The sequence below is a fragment of the Ranitomeya imitator genome, chromosome 3 (assembly GCF_032444005.1).
Source record: "Ranitomeya imitator isolate aRanImi1 chromosome 3, aRanImi1.pri, whole genome shotgun sequence".
NCBI classification, from domain to species: domain Eukaryota; kingdom Metazoa; phylum Chordata; class Amphibia; order Anura; family Dendrobatidae; genus Ranitomeya; species Ranitomeya imitator.
In genome coordinates, this window is record NC_091284.1 from 531,925,727 (window position 1) to 531,942,313 (window position 16,587).

Here is a 16,587-nt window from a genome sequence, read left to right on the forward strand (position 1 = left end):
AATACTTTAGATAAAACATGAAAGGGGCTGAACACATATTATAGCGCCCATAACTGCTGACATGTTTTATTGTATTTTTGTGTGACATTTCTAATATTCATTTTTGTTTCTTTGCAGATTTTTGGCCACAGGAGAGAATTCAACATCGATATTCAATTTTGTTTGTTGTATTTTTTTGGGGAACAAAATAATTTGTAATTTTTATTTATGGTTAATAAAAAAATTCTTATTTTAATTTGGTTGTTTTTGGATTGAATAAGTATTGTATATATAAAATTCTTAACTAAGAATTATTCTCCATCCCATTGTCCAGTGCGCATACAGCCATCACACTATGTCCATCCCATAGTCCAGCCCCCATATAGCCATGACACCGTACACCTGTCAGCTAAGTATGTAAAGTATCTAAAAATCAGAGATGACATTTGATCAACATTAATTTATTTAACAAGCAACTAAATTTTTCCAAACACTTGAGAAAAATTTTTTCAATATGAAAAACTGAACTAACTTTTTCAAAAACAATTGCATCTTAATGCAAGTAGGTGTATTCCTGGGAACACCCATATGAGCTACTTGTGTCAGTCATGAAAGATTGACTTGCTAATGGTCCCAGGCTTGTGTTTCCTCCTCCAGAAAAATTCTGTGCCGGTTGGGTGTAGGAAGACACTCTATAGTGCGGTTCACTGGGTTTCGGTCGTGGGCGAAAGAGTCCGAAAACCCCCGTCAAAACATTCTCGTATGACTCAATTGGAGCAGGGTCCTCCAGAGCGGTGAGGGATGTTTGGCACAGAGACATGAAGAGAGACTGCCTATCCGGTGGCAGTGAGCGTGCCTTTCGGGCAATGGTCAATGCAAAAAAGTCACACTGGTCCTCACTTGAGGATTGTTTCAGTAAATCAAGTGTGTCACTGGCCATCTTCTCAGTTTTATCCTCATTTTTTTTTTTTTTTTTTTTTAATGGACTCTCCTGCCACCGGATAGGGAGCTCTCTTCTCTGTTACCACAGCTTCTGACGAACCAGATGATCCAACAGCTGCTGCAGTTGATGTGCCTGCAGCAGCTGCTGGACATGCGGCCTCAGCAGAAGCTGTGGTAAGAGATGGAAAAATTGTCCCTCCCGCTCCCGAGGAAGTGCCTGCTCCATCAGTGCCTGCTCCATCTTCGGAGTGGTCATCCACAGGAGGCGGGTTGGAAAGGTTTCCCTCAGTCCTGTGTGAGAAAAGGAAAAAAATTATTAATCATGACCGCTGCGGAGGAGCAACATTTTAGGAACAGCATAAAGGCCGATTACTCCTAAACGCAGTTAATTATTTTGCATGTGTGCTGATAATGCATGTTTTGATTTAACACATGCGTTATCACAACATGCTAGCCAAACAATGTGCTAGTTATCTTGCGCAGTCAAAGTGCCAACACAAGATAAATAGACACGGTGTAGTGCCATACCTCTCACAACTCCATCTGTTGAATGATAGCGCAGACAGGATTTTGGAAAATGCTCTCTTCACTATGGTATAAATTCTGGATGCTGTGTATTGAACGCTGCGGCAGGACACAGGGTTCAATACGCAGTCAACTGTGCTACACCACATGGCAACATTGATGAGGCTACATATATATTAGTGGTTTATAACCTACCTCCGCAAAGTCCGGCTTGTGAGCAGGAACTGCAGTTCATCGTAAAAAGGAAAGGTTATTCGACTTGGAGAAGATCCACTCCGGTCACATGTATTGATGAATTTATTGTACCGGTCACGAACTGACCTCCATCTCTGCTTGACATTTTTTTCTAAGAAACAAAAAAATATATATATATTTTTCAAAGTAAATGTATCATAAACTCTAATAATAATAATATTAATAATAATCGGTAACAATATAATTACCAATTTCCAATTGGTTTGCAATGGACAGGGAATCCCACTCCGGATAGAGGTCCCTCACAATCTTGGTCCAGCAATGGTCTCGGAAATATTTGTCCTTGTAGGACACATCAGCGGCATCCCATATACAAGGTATATCGCGAACCTACAATGAATAGAATAGTGTCATTACATACTATATCCAAATGATAAGTAATCTAAAAGGGAACCTGTCACCCCCAAAATGGGAACTGTAGATAAGCCCTCCATGTTTCCTCTAAGATGATCAAAAGAGGTTAGATTATAGTGACACAGGGGCGGTAACGGACCGATGGGCGTTGCTGTCCGGTCCATCCTCTCCCATCTTGTTGTTATGATGTCCTCTTGTATTCACACTGCGGCTCCTGCGCAGGCGTACTTTGTCTGCCCTGTTGAGGGCATTACGTTGCATTACTGCAGTACGTTGCTGTGCCCTCACCAGGGAGATGAGCCACAGCGTGAATACAAGAGGACGTCATCATAAGAAGATGGGAGGGGCTGTACCAGACCGCCACGCTCATTGGATCGGTACCGACCCTGGGTGAGTATAATCTAACCTCTTTTAATCATCTTTGAGGATACATCGGGGGCTTATCTACAGTATACCAGAATGGGTAGATAAGCCCCTGATGCCGGTGGGCTAAGCTCAACTTCCATGTTGGAGTTAAGAGGTTTCCTTACAGCACAAATGTTTAAAAATTTGACATTGCATTTCACACGTCAGTGGCTCCGGTACGTGAGGTGACAGTTTTATCACGTACCTGAGACACTGACTCACGTAGACACTTTAAAATCAATGTATCTCTACAGATGTCAGCGTGTTTTCAAGGACCGTGTGTCCGTTTTCAAAACACGGAGACATGTCAGTGTTTGTGGGAGCGCACGGATTACACGGACCCATTAAAGTCAATGGGTCCGTGTAAACACGTACCGCACACGGATGTTGTCTGTGTGCCATCCGTGTGCATTTTTTCTGTCATAGTGTTAACATTGAAAAAATTGTTGCAATGCAAGGACACAGACACAAAAGCAGACACACGGACATCACACGGATCCCTCCAAAATAAAAATACGTAGGGTCCCCCTATATTTTTAGGCCTGAAAGGCTAGGCAGACAGCCGTGGGCACCCTAACCCTAAAGGGATCCTACCCCTAACCCTACCCCTAAAGGGATCCTAACCCTAAAGGGATCCTACCCCTAACCCTACCCCTAAAGGGATCCTAACCCTACCCCTACCCCTAAAGGGATCCTAACCCTACCCCTAACCCTAAAGGGATCCTAACCCTACCCCTAACCCTAAAGGGATCCTAACCCTAACCCTAAAGGAATCCTACCCCTAACCCTACCCCTAAAGGGATCCTAACCCTACCCCTACCCCTAAAGGGATTCTAACCCTACCCCTAACCCTAAAGGGATCCTAACCCTACCCCTACCCCTACCCCTAACCCTAAAGGGATCCTAACCCTAACCCTAAAGGGATCCTAACCCTAACCCTAACCCTACCCCTACCCCTAAAGGGATCCTAACCCTAACCCTACCCCTAAAGGGATCCTAACCCTACCCCTAACCCTAAAGGGATCCTAACCCTACCCCTAACCCTAACCCTAAAGGGATCCTAACCCTAACCCTAAAGGGATCCTAGGGTTAATGATAGGGTTGCTATTGTAAGGTGGCATTAAGCACGGTTAATAATGGAGAGGCGTCAATAAGACGCCTATCCATTATTAATCCTATTAAAGGGTTACTATAATATATGTGGACCCCCTAAAAAAATACATAGGGTCCCCCTATATTTTTAGGCCAGAAAGGCTAGGCAGACAGCCTAGGCCAATATTTGAGGCCCGGGAAGGGGTTAAAATACCCATGGCTGTTCCCAGGCTATGAATATTAACCCACAGCTGTCTGCGTAGCCTTTCTGGCCCTAAAATATAGGGGGCCCCAAAAAAAAAAAGTGTTGGGGTCCCCCTATATTTTTAGGCCAGAAAGGCTAGGTAGACAGCCGTGGGCCAATATTTGAGGCCCGGGAAGGGGTTAATATACCCATGGCTGTTCCCAGGCTATGAATATTAACCCACAGCTGTCTGCGTAGCCTTTCTGGCCCTAAAATATAGGGGGCCCCAAAAAAAAAAAAGTGTTGGGGTCCCCCTATATTTTTAGGCCAGAAAGGCTACGCAGACAGCCGTGGGCTTATATTCATAGCCTAGGAAAGGGGCCATAGATATTTGCCCCCCCCCTGGCTACAAATATAAGCCCGCAGCCGCCCCGGAAAAGGCGCATCAAAAAGATGCGCCAATTCCGGCACTTAGCCCCTCTCTTCCCACTCCCGTGTAGCGGTGGGATATGGGGTAATAAGGGGTTAATGCCACCTTGCTATTGTAAGGTGGCATTAAGCCCGGTTAATAATGGAGAGGCGTCAATAAGACGCCTATCCATTATTAAGCCAATGAAAGGGTTAAAAAAAAAGACACACACTTTTTGACCATAATTTATTGCACGCTTAAATCCGTCCTGAAGACCCTCGACCTGAAAAAAAGGCAAAACAAAAAAACAAATTCATACTCCCTGGCCCTGTCCGCAGAAATCCATCGAGGGTCCCACGAAGATCTTCCGTGGAGAACAGACACATCCAGAGATGTGTCTGCTCTCCATGGCTGCAGCAACACACTGACAGGAGCCATAGTTCCTGTCGGTGTGTTACTGCGCATGCGCGAGCGAGTTTACCGGCGGTCATTGACCCCGGCACTCTCGCTTACCGGCAGTGCTGCGTGGGAAAGTTCAACGCAGCTGTACTGCCGGTAACCGAGACGCCGGCGCCATTGAGCTCCGGGACAGTACGCGATACACTGCTAGGAGCTTCGCTCCTGGCAGTGTATCACCGGAGAGCAGCCGATCGTCGTGGGACAATCGTTTTATGGATTCTGCGGACAGGGAGTATGGATTTGGTTTATTATTTTTGGATTTTTTTCTATGGACGAGGGCTTCGCCTACAAGTGTGGTGTTGGTGAGTATATACTCTATGTTTTATGTACTGTGTGTCATGTATGTCACGTTTATTGTGTGTGTATTGTGTGTGATGTGTGATGTGTTTTGTTTTACCGTACAATTGTGCTAAAGTCGCCGGACACAGGGACAACTCTCCCATCCTAATATCGGATGGGAGTAGTAGTCCCATACGGTGATTTAACACAATTGGGTGGCACTATCGTCGCATGGGGACACACATATACACATACATACCAAATCGATCAAGCGACCGACATCGATCCCCATGCGACGATATGCCTCCATCATGACAGCCACACTCCGCCCACGCACTTCCGCCCACGCACTTCCTCCTGCTTCCCCGCACTTCCGGCTGTAGCGGTTTCTGCACCACAAAACCGCAGAAAACCCGCAGATAATTTTTCATCTGCGGGTTTTACTGCGGGTTTGACCCTCACAATGGAGGTCAATGGGTGCAGAACCGCTGCAGTTCCGCAAAAAGAAGTGACATGCTGCGGAATGAAAACCGCTGCGTTTCTGCGCGGTTTTTCCCGCAGCATGTGCACAGCGGTTTGCGGTTTCCATAGGTTTCAGAAGCTTCAGAAAACAGGAATATAAACTTATTACCTTATAATAGATACCGCCGTATAGGTGCTGCTGCGACCACAAGGAGAACCGCTAACGGGAGGCAGTGAAAGGATACTGAGCGGCCGGCATTTTATTCCATTCCGGCGCTCGTGCCCGTCGGAATACTTCCGGGTGAAAGTGCAAGTGACGGACCTGCGCACTGAGGTCCGGAGAAAGACGGAGAAAGACGAGGGCAGCCGAAGTAGTGCGCCTGCGCAGAAGCGCCTAAGCCCAGACTTCAAGAAGTCCCCGAGTGCTGCAATGTGACAAAAAAGAAAGGGAGAACCATAAAACATACAGTAAATCTGACGGTATACTAAGTTAATGTAGCGATACACTAAGCAAATGCATGTAAGATTATACTGGGGTGCATTGATTATAAAATATTACATAATGAGATATACATAAAAATGAAAAACCAGAGAACTCCAACATCCTCATAAAATGACTAAAGTTGGATAAATGAGGGGAAAGTCAAGAGAATGACACAATGTTACAACATATATACACATACAAGTAAACAATCTGATACCAAATCAGTCATGTTTAATTTAATGTAGAGATGAAAAGAGAAACTTGAACTACTGAATAGCAAGATTAATAGGAGACCTCATATTCTCTGTTGAGACCATACGGGGACAAAGTTTGTAGTCTGTAAATCCAAAAGGATTCCCGTTCTTTTAATTTCCTGATCCTATCTCCCCCCCTCCTAAGTACAGGCACATGATCTATCACTTGGTACCTAAGTTGGGCCACATTATGATTGTTCTGTAGAAAATGGGCAGGAATGGGTAAAAGGGTCCTACCGCATCTGATGGTAGATTTATGTTTTGAAATGCGGTCTCGGACATGCTGGGTAGTTTCCCCAACATATCCGAGACCGCATGGACACTTTATTAAATAAACAACAAAGGACGAATTACAAGTGAACTGTCCCCTGATAGGAAATCTCTTCCCAGAACGTGGATGTGTAAAGTAGTCGCCCCTCAACACATTTGAACATTGGTGACAACTTAAACACGGGAACGTGCCATTGCGAGGTGAAGTCAAAACCCTTTGTGTAGGGCCCCTATTACTAGGGCCAACATCAGCCCTAACCAAGTGGTCCTTGATATTAGAGCAGCGCTTACTGCAAATTATAGGTTTGGAATCAAACTCCCTGACCTGAGGATATGCATTCTTTAAAATATCCCAGTGTTGGAGGACACACTTGTGAATTAAATGGTTCAAAGGATGAAATGTACTGACAAAAGCCAACCTCGGGGTCTCAGACCGTGCATACGGTCTAACTGTATCCCTACTTGATGAAAGAACGTGATCCGGGTAGCCCCTAGTACGAAATTTATCATTCATTTCCTGATGTCTGATGTGGCTGGTCTCAGGGTTGGACACAATTCTGTCAACCCTAACATGTTGAGATTTAGGAAGAGCTCTTTTGATGTGGTGAGGATGACAATAAACGATAAAGTGTCCATGCGGTCTCGGATATGTTGGGGAAACTACCCAGCATGTCCGAGACCGCACTTCAAAACATAAATCTACCATCAGATGCGGTAGGACCCTTTTACCCATTCCTGCCCATTTTCTACAGAACAATCATAATGTGGCCCAACTTAGGTACCAAGTGATAGATCATGTGCCTGTACTTAGGAGGGGGGAGATAGGATCAGGAAATTAAAAGAACGGGAATCCTTTTGGATTTACACACTACAAACTTTGTCCCCGTATGGTCTCAACAGAGAATATGAGGTCTCCTATTAATCTTGCTATTCAGTAGTTCAAGTTTCTCTTTTCATCTCTACATTAAATTAAACATGACTGATTTGATATCAGATTGTTTACTTGTATGTGTATATATGTTGTAACATTGTGTCATTCTCTTGACTTTCCCCTCATTTATCCAACTTTAGTCATTTTATGAGGATGTTGAAGTTCTCTGGTTTTTCATTTTTATGTATATCTCATTATGTAATATTTTATAATCAATGTACCCCAGTATATTCTTACATGCATTTGCTTAGTGTATCGCTACATTAACTTAGTATACCGTCAGATTTACTGTATGTTTTATGGTTCTCCCTTTCTTTTTTGTCACATTGCAGCACTCGGGGACTTCTTGAAGTCTGGGCTTAGGCGCTTCTGCGCAGGCGCACTACTTCGGCTGCCCTCGTCTTTCTCCGTCTTTCTCCGGACCTCAGTGCGCAGGTCCGTCACTTGCACTTTCACCCGGAAGTATTCCGACGGGCACGAGCGCCGGAATGGAATAAAATGCCGGCCGCTCAGTATCCTTTCACTGCCTCCCATTAGCGGTTCTCCTTGTGGTCGCAGCAGCACCTATACGGCGGTATCTATTATAAGGTAATAAGTTTATATTCCTGTTTTCTGAAGCGGCACGGATATCTTTTTTGGTCCAGCATTCTAAAGCGTCTTGCATATTTATTCCCACAGTGGATTTCCCTAACCGGCTCTCTTCCCATTTTCAAGTATGGAATCTTTGTCCTTTACTGTTCACGGGGTTTGGTGTGGGTTTGCCTACTATTTACACCGTTAGACAGTGCCTACCCTAATGCCAGCTGCACTTATATGGAATCAGAACCATTGGGTACATTTACATACTTAATATAGTAGAACTTGAGTTATTTTATTTGTGGGTGTCTCCCCTAAGATTATCGTTATAAGTGAGACTTTATGGAAACCCTTTAGTGTATGATGCGGTGATACCAATTATGATATGGGATTATCTTACATGACATTTGAACGGTGAATGATTAAAGGGGGATCGTGCTACATTCTGTTCCCCTGTTATTTTGTTTTTTTCTGATATTGACATGTATATTTCTATATTTCTGTTTTCTGTTATATCTCTCCATATGTGTTTCAGGGACATTGAATCTCTTGAAAAAGGCTTCACAGCCGAAACGTTGAGATTAGAAGGATTTGATTATATGTCCATACGGAGTATGAGAAATGTATTTTTTGGAAATCCCATCACTGTTTTGAAAAATAAGAAATTCTTAAAAATATCTTGGAAATTCACCATTATTTTCTGAAAATAAATATTTGGAATGAATAAGAGACTCTTCTAGTATCTAATAGTGTGCCGGAGTTTTTTTCATATTAAGAACAAAAAACGTGACAGTCAGTAATGGTTACTTTTTTAACCAAGCATAGGGGGAAAATTATGGAATCACTCAATTCTGAGGAAAATATTATGGAATCACCCTGTAAATTTTCATACCCAAAAATAACACCTGCATCAAATTAGATCTGCTCGTTAGTCTGCATCTAAAAAGGAGTGATCACACCTTGAAAGCTGTTGCACCAAGTGGACTGACATGAATCATGGCTCCAACACGAGAGATGTCAATTGAAACAAAGGAGAGGATTATCAAACTCTTAAAAGAGGGTAAATCATTACGTAATGTTGCAAAAGATATTGGTTGTTCACAGTCAGCTGTGTCTAAAATCTGGACCAAATACAAACAACATGGAAATGTTGTTAAAGGCAAACATACTGGTAGACCAAAGAAGACATCAAAGTGTCAAGACCGGAAACTTAAAGCAATATGTCTCCAAAACAGGAAATGCACAACAAAACAAATGAGGAACGAATGGGTGGAAAGTGGAGTCAACGTCTGTGACCGAACGGTAAGAAACCGCCTAAAGGAAATGGGATTTACATCCAGAAAAGCTAAACGAAAGCCATCATTAACACCTAAACAGAAAAAAACAAGGTTAAAGCAATCATGGACTGTTGATGACTGGATGAAAGTCATATTCAGTGATGAATCACAAATCTGCATTGGGCAAGGTGATGATGCTGGAACTTTTGTTTGGTGCCGTTCCAGTGAGATTTATAAAGATGACTGCCTGAAGAGAACATGCAATTTTCCACAATCGTTGATGATATGGGGCTGCATGTCAGCTAAAGGCACTTCAATAAATGCATAAGTTTATGTTGATATTTTGGACACTTTCTTATCCCATCAATTCCAAAGACATACTGATAGGGAATTTAGATTGAGAGCCCCATCGGGGACAGTGATGATAATGTGTGCAAAAATGTAAAGCGCTGCGGAATATGTTAGCGTTATATAAAAATAAAGATTATTATTATTATTATTAAAGGATGTTTGGGGATGATAAAATAATTTTTCAAGATGATAATGCATCCTGCCCAGAGCAAAAACTATGAAAACATTCCTTTAAAAAAGACACATAAGGTCAATGTCATGGCCTGCAAATAGTCTGGATCTCAATCCGATTGAAAATCTTTGGTGGAAGTTGAACAAAATGGTCCATGACAAGGCTCCAACCTGCAAAGCTGATCTGGCAACAGCAATCAGAGAAAGTTGGAGCCAGATTGATGAAGTTTGACACTCATTAAGTCCATGCCTCAGAGACTGCAAGCTGTTATAAAAGCCAGAGGTGCTGCAACAAAATACTAGTGAATTTGTTTTGAAGTGTTTTTTTGTTTGTTTGTTCTTCATGATTCCATATTTTTTTCCTCAGAATTGAGTGATTCCATGATTTTCCCCTATGCTTGGTTTAAAAAAGTAACCATTACTGACTACCTTTGTTGTTCTTGATTTCTTTTAGAGTTTCTTAAAGGGACACTGTCACCTGAATTTGGAGGGAACAATCTTCAGCCATGGAAGCGGGGTTTTTGGGTGTTTGATTCACCCTTTCCTTACCCGCTGGCTGCATGCTGGCTGCAATATTGGATTGAAGTTCATTTTCTTTCCTCCATAGTACACGCCTGCGCTGTGCAGGATTGCCTTGTGCAGGCATGTACTACGGAGGACAGAGAATGAACTTCAATCCAATATTCCAGCCAGCATGCAGCCAGCGGGTAAGGAAAGGGTGAATCAAAAACCCCAAAACCCCGCCTCCATGGCTGAAGATTGTTCCCTCCAAATTCAGGTGACAGTGTCCCTTTAAAGCCAGAAATTTGCCATTTGAAATGACTTTAGTTTTGTGCCATGTCTGTGATCTGTTTTTTTTCTACAAAATTAAACAACTGATGAACATCCTCCAAGGCCGGTGATTCCATAATTTGTGCCAGGGGTTGTACATGTTCAAACTAAAGGTATGTGTACACGATGATTATAAGTTGGTACACATGTGGATTTAAAAACAAAAACTCTTCAGAAAAACACCAGGAGTGTTTTTCCTGAGGTATCTTTTTTTTCATAATTTTCCTGACATCATTTGAAGATGCCACCAACATTTTTTTCCAATTGTATTAATACTGAGCAATTCCTAAGCGGAAGCTGCCAGAAGAAAGGACTGGTCACTTCTTTCAACTGCCTTTTCAATTGTGTGCAGATAAGTACACCGCCTCATCAGGTCTTAGAAATGCATTTAATAAGCAGTTTGTACTTTAATTATTATAAATAAAACATAATCAACAGACAGTGAAGGTACAGTATGTAAAGAGGAGTTAATAGAACCCTGGTGCGAGATGCAATGTTCCCGAGCTTGGATGTGTTACTTTGACAGTTGTTTCTTCAAACATATGTCCAGCTACAGGTTTTCCACTGACCTTACATCACTGCTTTTCAAAAGCTATCATGGTGCGGACCAAGGCAGCAATGGAGGCTGGAATGGAGGTTTATCCTTTTCAATAATGAGTCTCATTTTTGTTTCAGATACAATGACAGCGTGGAGACTGCAACGGAGGCAACAAGGTTAAAACCATGAAGAAGCCTTCATAAGGGAACATCACTCCAGTCCTACTCATTGAGATTATGATGTGGGGTGGCATAATGTACGCTAGCTGGATCCCTCTAGAGTCTAGCATTTCTGTCAGTCTATGTAAAGTAACAGCTCGATGTAACATTATATTGGATGTGGATCCAGTGATGCAGGTATTTTCTCTAGTGACCCAGAAGCCATTTTTAAACACAACAATGCTAGACCAAATGCTCTTTGTTCTACTGTGAGCTGCCCGCATGATACAAATGTGCTATCATGGCTTCCAGAGCCTGCGGACTTATACCCCATTGCGGACATCTGCGAGTTTCTACATGCAATTGGTCGGCCATTGCGTGCAGAAAGGGAATTCAGCGTGGCAAAACATTCCTTAGACAACTCACTAATAACTTCAATGATAACTTGTCAAGGCGTGGAAGTACGTGTATTACTGTGTGTGTGGCACTGTCACGATCCATTTTTGGATTTGTGACAGCTCTGGCTCTGCTTTAATTCAAACGTTGTTTTTTGCTTTCGTGCCAGCAAGGGTTAATGTTTCCTTGCTGGCAGCTTGCTGGAAGCTGCTGTGTTGCTAGGTCAGCTGATGTGGGTGGTGACCATTTCCACCATCCTTTAAATAGTCACATGATGCATCAGCTGACTGTTGGTAATAGAGTTTTCTATGCATGCCAGCCTTGGAGTTGCAGCTCTCTGGTGTCAGCGCTGAATCTACTACTTCTGTGGAGTTTGGTCTCCTGTTTCTGTATCCGCTTCAGTGTGGAGCTTGGCAGCGGAGCCTGGAGCTAAGTGGCTTGATTATATACCTTGTCTGTCTCACACTTGCCACCAAATACCCTGTGTTTGTACTATCTGCAGTGGTGAGGCTAGTGCCCTTGCCGGCCAGTGCACTAGCCAGGGTTTAGTGAGGTGACAGCTAAGGACAAGGTACGTGATGGCGATAGAGGGAAGGCCCCTCATAGGGCATTAGAGGAGCTTAGAGATAGGCACAGGCTGAGCTAGGAGGTGCCCCATCCCTTGTTGCCTACTATTAGGGCCTTCTTCTCCCTTTTCCCATCTCATTGTTGGTGTTTGTTGTGCCATCCGCTGGACCGATGCAAGCAGAGGCTTTGGCTCGCCTGATCCAGACCCTCACGAATGAGTTAACGGAGCTGCGGTCTCAGGTTGTACAGCAGCTTCAGCAGGTGTCTGGGTTCATGGTCTGGCTCATGTCTTGGCTCAACCAGAACCCAAGATATCGCTCCCTGACAGGTTCTCTGGAGGGAGAGTGTTGTGAATTCTGTTGTCGGGCTCTCTCCTGTGGTCATGAATGGTACTTCGGCTGGTTCTGTCCATGGACTTCCTCTGGTGGGTGTTTCTGAGTTTCCTTCCACAGGGCCCCATACTGTCAAAATTTCGGGGCCCCCCCTCAAACTCCGCCCAGGCTCCTCCCCCAGTTCCACCTCCACCCTATCTCCGCCTCCACCCATCGAACCTTCCACAGTCCCACCGCCCACTCTTGGAAAAACTCCACTTCTGCACCCCGTCCTCACCAATCACACATTAACACCATATCACATACATAGCTATCAGCTTTTGTTTTAACCAAAAGATTTTTTTAAGCCGCCACCACGACAAGGTAGACTCTTGATCTAACTAGAGGAATCTGACTAGTGGAACCGTTGGTGAATATCGGTCTGCACTTGGGACGGGCCGCGGGTCTCCTAACCTGAACTCAGCAGCCTCACAGCATGTATGAGGATGCTGGTCAGGAGATCGGCGCCCGATCCATGCACTGCTGTGTGAGCGCACCGATTTTCCCCTTTCGAACATTACGCTGCCATAATAATAAAGATGCTTCCCAATCATATAGACTCACTTGCATCAATAATTCTCCACCCACTTCCCAACCTCAACCAAAACAGTTACTGGATGATCCTGAGCTGCTGCCTGATGTTGTATCTGGGCATTAGGTTTTGCAGCAGCTCAGGCTCATCCAGTAACAAATATACATTGCTGTTGGGGAGTGGGAGGGGAAAGGAATGATTGTATCATACAATCACATACTGAAATGGTGGACAAACGAATACATGGACTTGTTATTTACTCACACAGCCGATGTTGCCACAGCGCGCACCACCCAGTCAAGAAGAATCTAATGGTCGCCTCAGCCTGCCCACCGCTGCCGCCTCAGCCTGCCCACCAAATAAATGGAAACAGTGTATATTATTGCATATATAATCACCTATTATGCAAAACTAAAAAATATCTTTATTGGTATTTATTAAAAATCTATAAAGTGTAGAACATAAATACACCTCAAAACTTAACTCAAAGTGATCGTATAAAAAATAAAAAGTAGTCAACAGTAAAGGGGAGATCAACCCATTTATTTACTACCCAGGTTAATACGATTAATCCCCAATCCCCACAGTTTTAAGCGTGCCCTAAAAACTCATTTGTTCAGACTGGCCTACCGCCTCAATGCATTAACCTAATGATCCCGGTGTGGCCCTTTCAAAAAATGTAAACCATAATCAGGTTCCTCGCATCATGTTCTCATACACTTTATGCAGTTAATAGCCCTCTGTGTCTGTACTGCTACATACTTAGGCAGTTAACTGGTTCATGCAGCTTTACATGAACACCCGAGCCTTACACTATGGCTGGTCCGAATAACTAAAGCAATTGTTAAGGTACCGTCACACTGAAACGACGCTGCAGCGATACGACAACGATGTCGATCGCTGCAGTGTCGCTGTTTGGTCGCTGGAGAGGTGTCACACAGACCGCTCTCCAGCGACCAACGATGCCGAAGTCCCCTGGTAACCAGGGTAAACATTGGGTTACTAAGCGCAGGGCCGCGCTTAGTAACCCGATGTTTACCCTGGTTACCAGCGTAAACGTAAAAAAACCAAACACTACATACTTACATTCAGCTGTCTGTCCTCCGGCGCTGTGCTTTCCTCTGCACTGTCAGCGCCAGTCAGCCGTAAAGCAGAGCGGTGACGTCACTGCTCTGCTTTCCGGCTGGCCGGCGCTCACAGCTAGTGCAGAGAAGCAGAGCGCCGGAGGACAGACACGGAAGGTAAGTATGTAGTGTTTGTTTGTTTTTTACGTTTACACTGGTAACCAGGGTAAACATCGGGTTACTAAGCGCGGCCCTGCGCTTAGTAACCCAATGTTTACCCTGGTTACCAGGGGACTTCGGCATCGTTGTTTACCCTGGTTACCAGTGAAGACATCGCTGAATCGGCGTCACACACGCTGATTCAGCGATGTCTGTGGGAGATCCAGCGATGAAAGAAAGTTTCAAACGATCTGCTACGACGTACGATTCTCAGCGGGGTCCCTGATCGCAGTAGCGTGTCAGACACAGCGAGATCGTAAGGATATCGCTGGAACGTCACGGATCGTGCCGTCCTAGCAATCAAAGTGCCACTGTGTGACGGTACCCTTACCATCCACCTCTCGTGTCTCCTCTTTTCCTATAGATTGTAGCTTGCGAGCAGGACCCTCATTCCTCTTGGTATCTGTTTTGATTTGTGTTTATTGTTATGTTGTAATGTCTATTGTCTGTACAAGTCCCCTTTATAATGTAAAGCGCTGTGGAATATGTTGGCGCTATAGAAATAAGAATTATTATTATTTATTTTACTTACTTTTATAGCACCATTAATTCCACAACTCTTTACAATTGTCAACTATTCTGTTTGCTACCGGTACAGGGGGAGGCTAGTGGAACTGGGGGCTGCAGGGCCCCCGAGGAGAGGCTGGTGGGACTGGGGGCTGCAAGGTCCAGGGGGAGGCTAGTGGGACTGGGGGCTGCAGGGCCCCGAGGAGAGGCTGGTGGGACTGGGGGCTGCAAGGTCCAGGGGGAGGCTAGTGGGACTGGGGGCTGCAGGGCCCCGAGGAGAGGCTGGTGGGACTGGGGGCTGCAAGGTCCAGGGGGAGGCCAGTGGGACTGGGGGCTGCAGGGCCCCGAGGAGAGGCTGGTGGGACTGGGGGCTGCAAGGTCCAGGGGGAGGCTAGTGGGACTGGGGGCTGCAGGGCCCCGAGGAGAGGCTGGTGGGACTGGGGGCTGCAAGGTCCAGGGGGAGGCTAGTGGGACTGGGGGCTGCAGGGCCCCGAGGAGAGGCTGGTGGGACTGGGGGCTGCAAGGTCCAGGGGGAGGCCAGTGGGACTGGGGGCTGCAGGGCCCCGAGGAGAGGCTGGTGGGACTGGGGGCTGCAAGGTCCAGGGGGAGGCTAGTGGGACTGGGGGCTGCAGGGCCCCGAGGAGAGGCTGGTGGGACTGGGGGCTGCAAGGTCCAGGGGGAGGCCAGTGGGACTGGGGGCTGCAGGGCCCCGAGGAGAGGCTGGTGGGACTGGGGGCTGCAAGGTCCAGGGGGAGGCCAGTGGGACTGGGGGCTGCAGGGCCCCAAGGAGAGGCTGGTGGGACTGGGGGCTGCAAGGTCCAGGGGGAGGCTAGAGGGGACTGGGGGCTTCAGGGCCCAGGGGGAGGCTAGAGGGGACTGGGGGCTTCAGGGCCCAGGGGGAGGCTAGAGGGCTGCATGGTCCAGGGGGAGGCTAGTGGGACTGGGGGCTGCAGGGGAAGGCTAGTGGGACTGGGGGCTGCAGGGCCCAGAGGGGAGGCTGGTGGGACTGGGGGCTGCAGGGCCCAGGGGGAGGCTAGTGGGGACTGGGGGGCTGTAGGGTCCAGGGGGAGGCAGCGGCTAGTGGGGGCTGCAGGGCCCAGGGGGGAGGCTAGTGGGACTGGGGGCTGCAGGGTCCAGGGGGAGGCAGTGGCTAGTGGGGGCTGCAGGGCCCAGGGGGGAGGCTAGTGGGGACTGGGGGGGCTGCAGGGTCCAGGGGGAGGCTAGTGGGGACTGGGGGGCTGCAGGGTCCAGGGGGAGGCAGCAGCTAGTGGGGGCTGCAGGGCCCAGGGGGGAGGCTAGTGGGGGCTGCATGGTCCAGGGGGAGACTAGTGGGACTGGGGGCTGCAGGGGGAGGCTAGAGGGCTGCATGGTCCAGGGGGAGGCTAGTGGGACTGGGGGCTGCAGGGCCCAGGGGGAGGTTAGTGGGGGCTGGCAGTCCCACTATCCTCCCACTGAACCATGTTGGATGCAGCCCCCACTCGCCTTCCCTCATCAGCCACACGCTGCCAGGCGCAGCCACCTGAAGCCTCATCTGCTCATGAGACTCTGGACGCAGTGCACTCTCCTTACACTCTGCCTGCCTGACAGCCCGCTGCCTCCCCCTCCCCCTCAGCCTACTTTATCTTCCGACACCTGGCACACCACACAGCACGCTGCTCTGCTCAGACTGAATGAGGAAATGCGAGCAGGAGCAGCGTGACGTCAGGACCATGATGCACCGCCGGTCTCAACTTAAAGGTACAGCG

At 46.6% G+C, this 16,587-nt stretch overlaps 1 long non-coding RNA gene across 3 annotated transcripts; it reads right to left on the reverse strand.

Annotated features, from left to right (window-relative positions):
• Positions 1 to 419: 419 nt before the first annotated feature.
• Positions 420 to 15,204, reverse strand: LOC138670448 (uncharacterized). 3 transcript variants are annotated; one of them, XR_011319334.1, is made up of 5 exons: positions 14,667 to 15,204; positions 13,317 to 13,400; positions 1,890 to 2,031; positions 1,642 to 1,792; positions 420 to 1,212 (listed from the first exon to the last, which is right to left on the reverse strand). It is a non-coding gene; the product is annotated as an uncharacterized lncRNA (long non-coding RNA). The 3 variants fall into 3 exon arrangements; XR_011319335.1 differs by lacking the exons at positions 13,317 to 13,400; positions 14,667 to 15,204 and adding an exon at positions 5,515 to 5,766; XR_011319333.1 differs by lacking the exons at positions 13,317 to 13,400; positions 14,667 to 15,204 and having other exon boundaries at positions 1,890 to 2,218.
• Between the last annotated feature and the right edge of the window lie 1,383 nt (positions 15,205 to 16,587).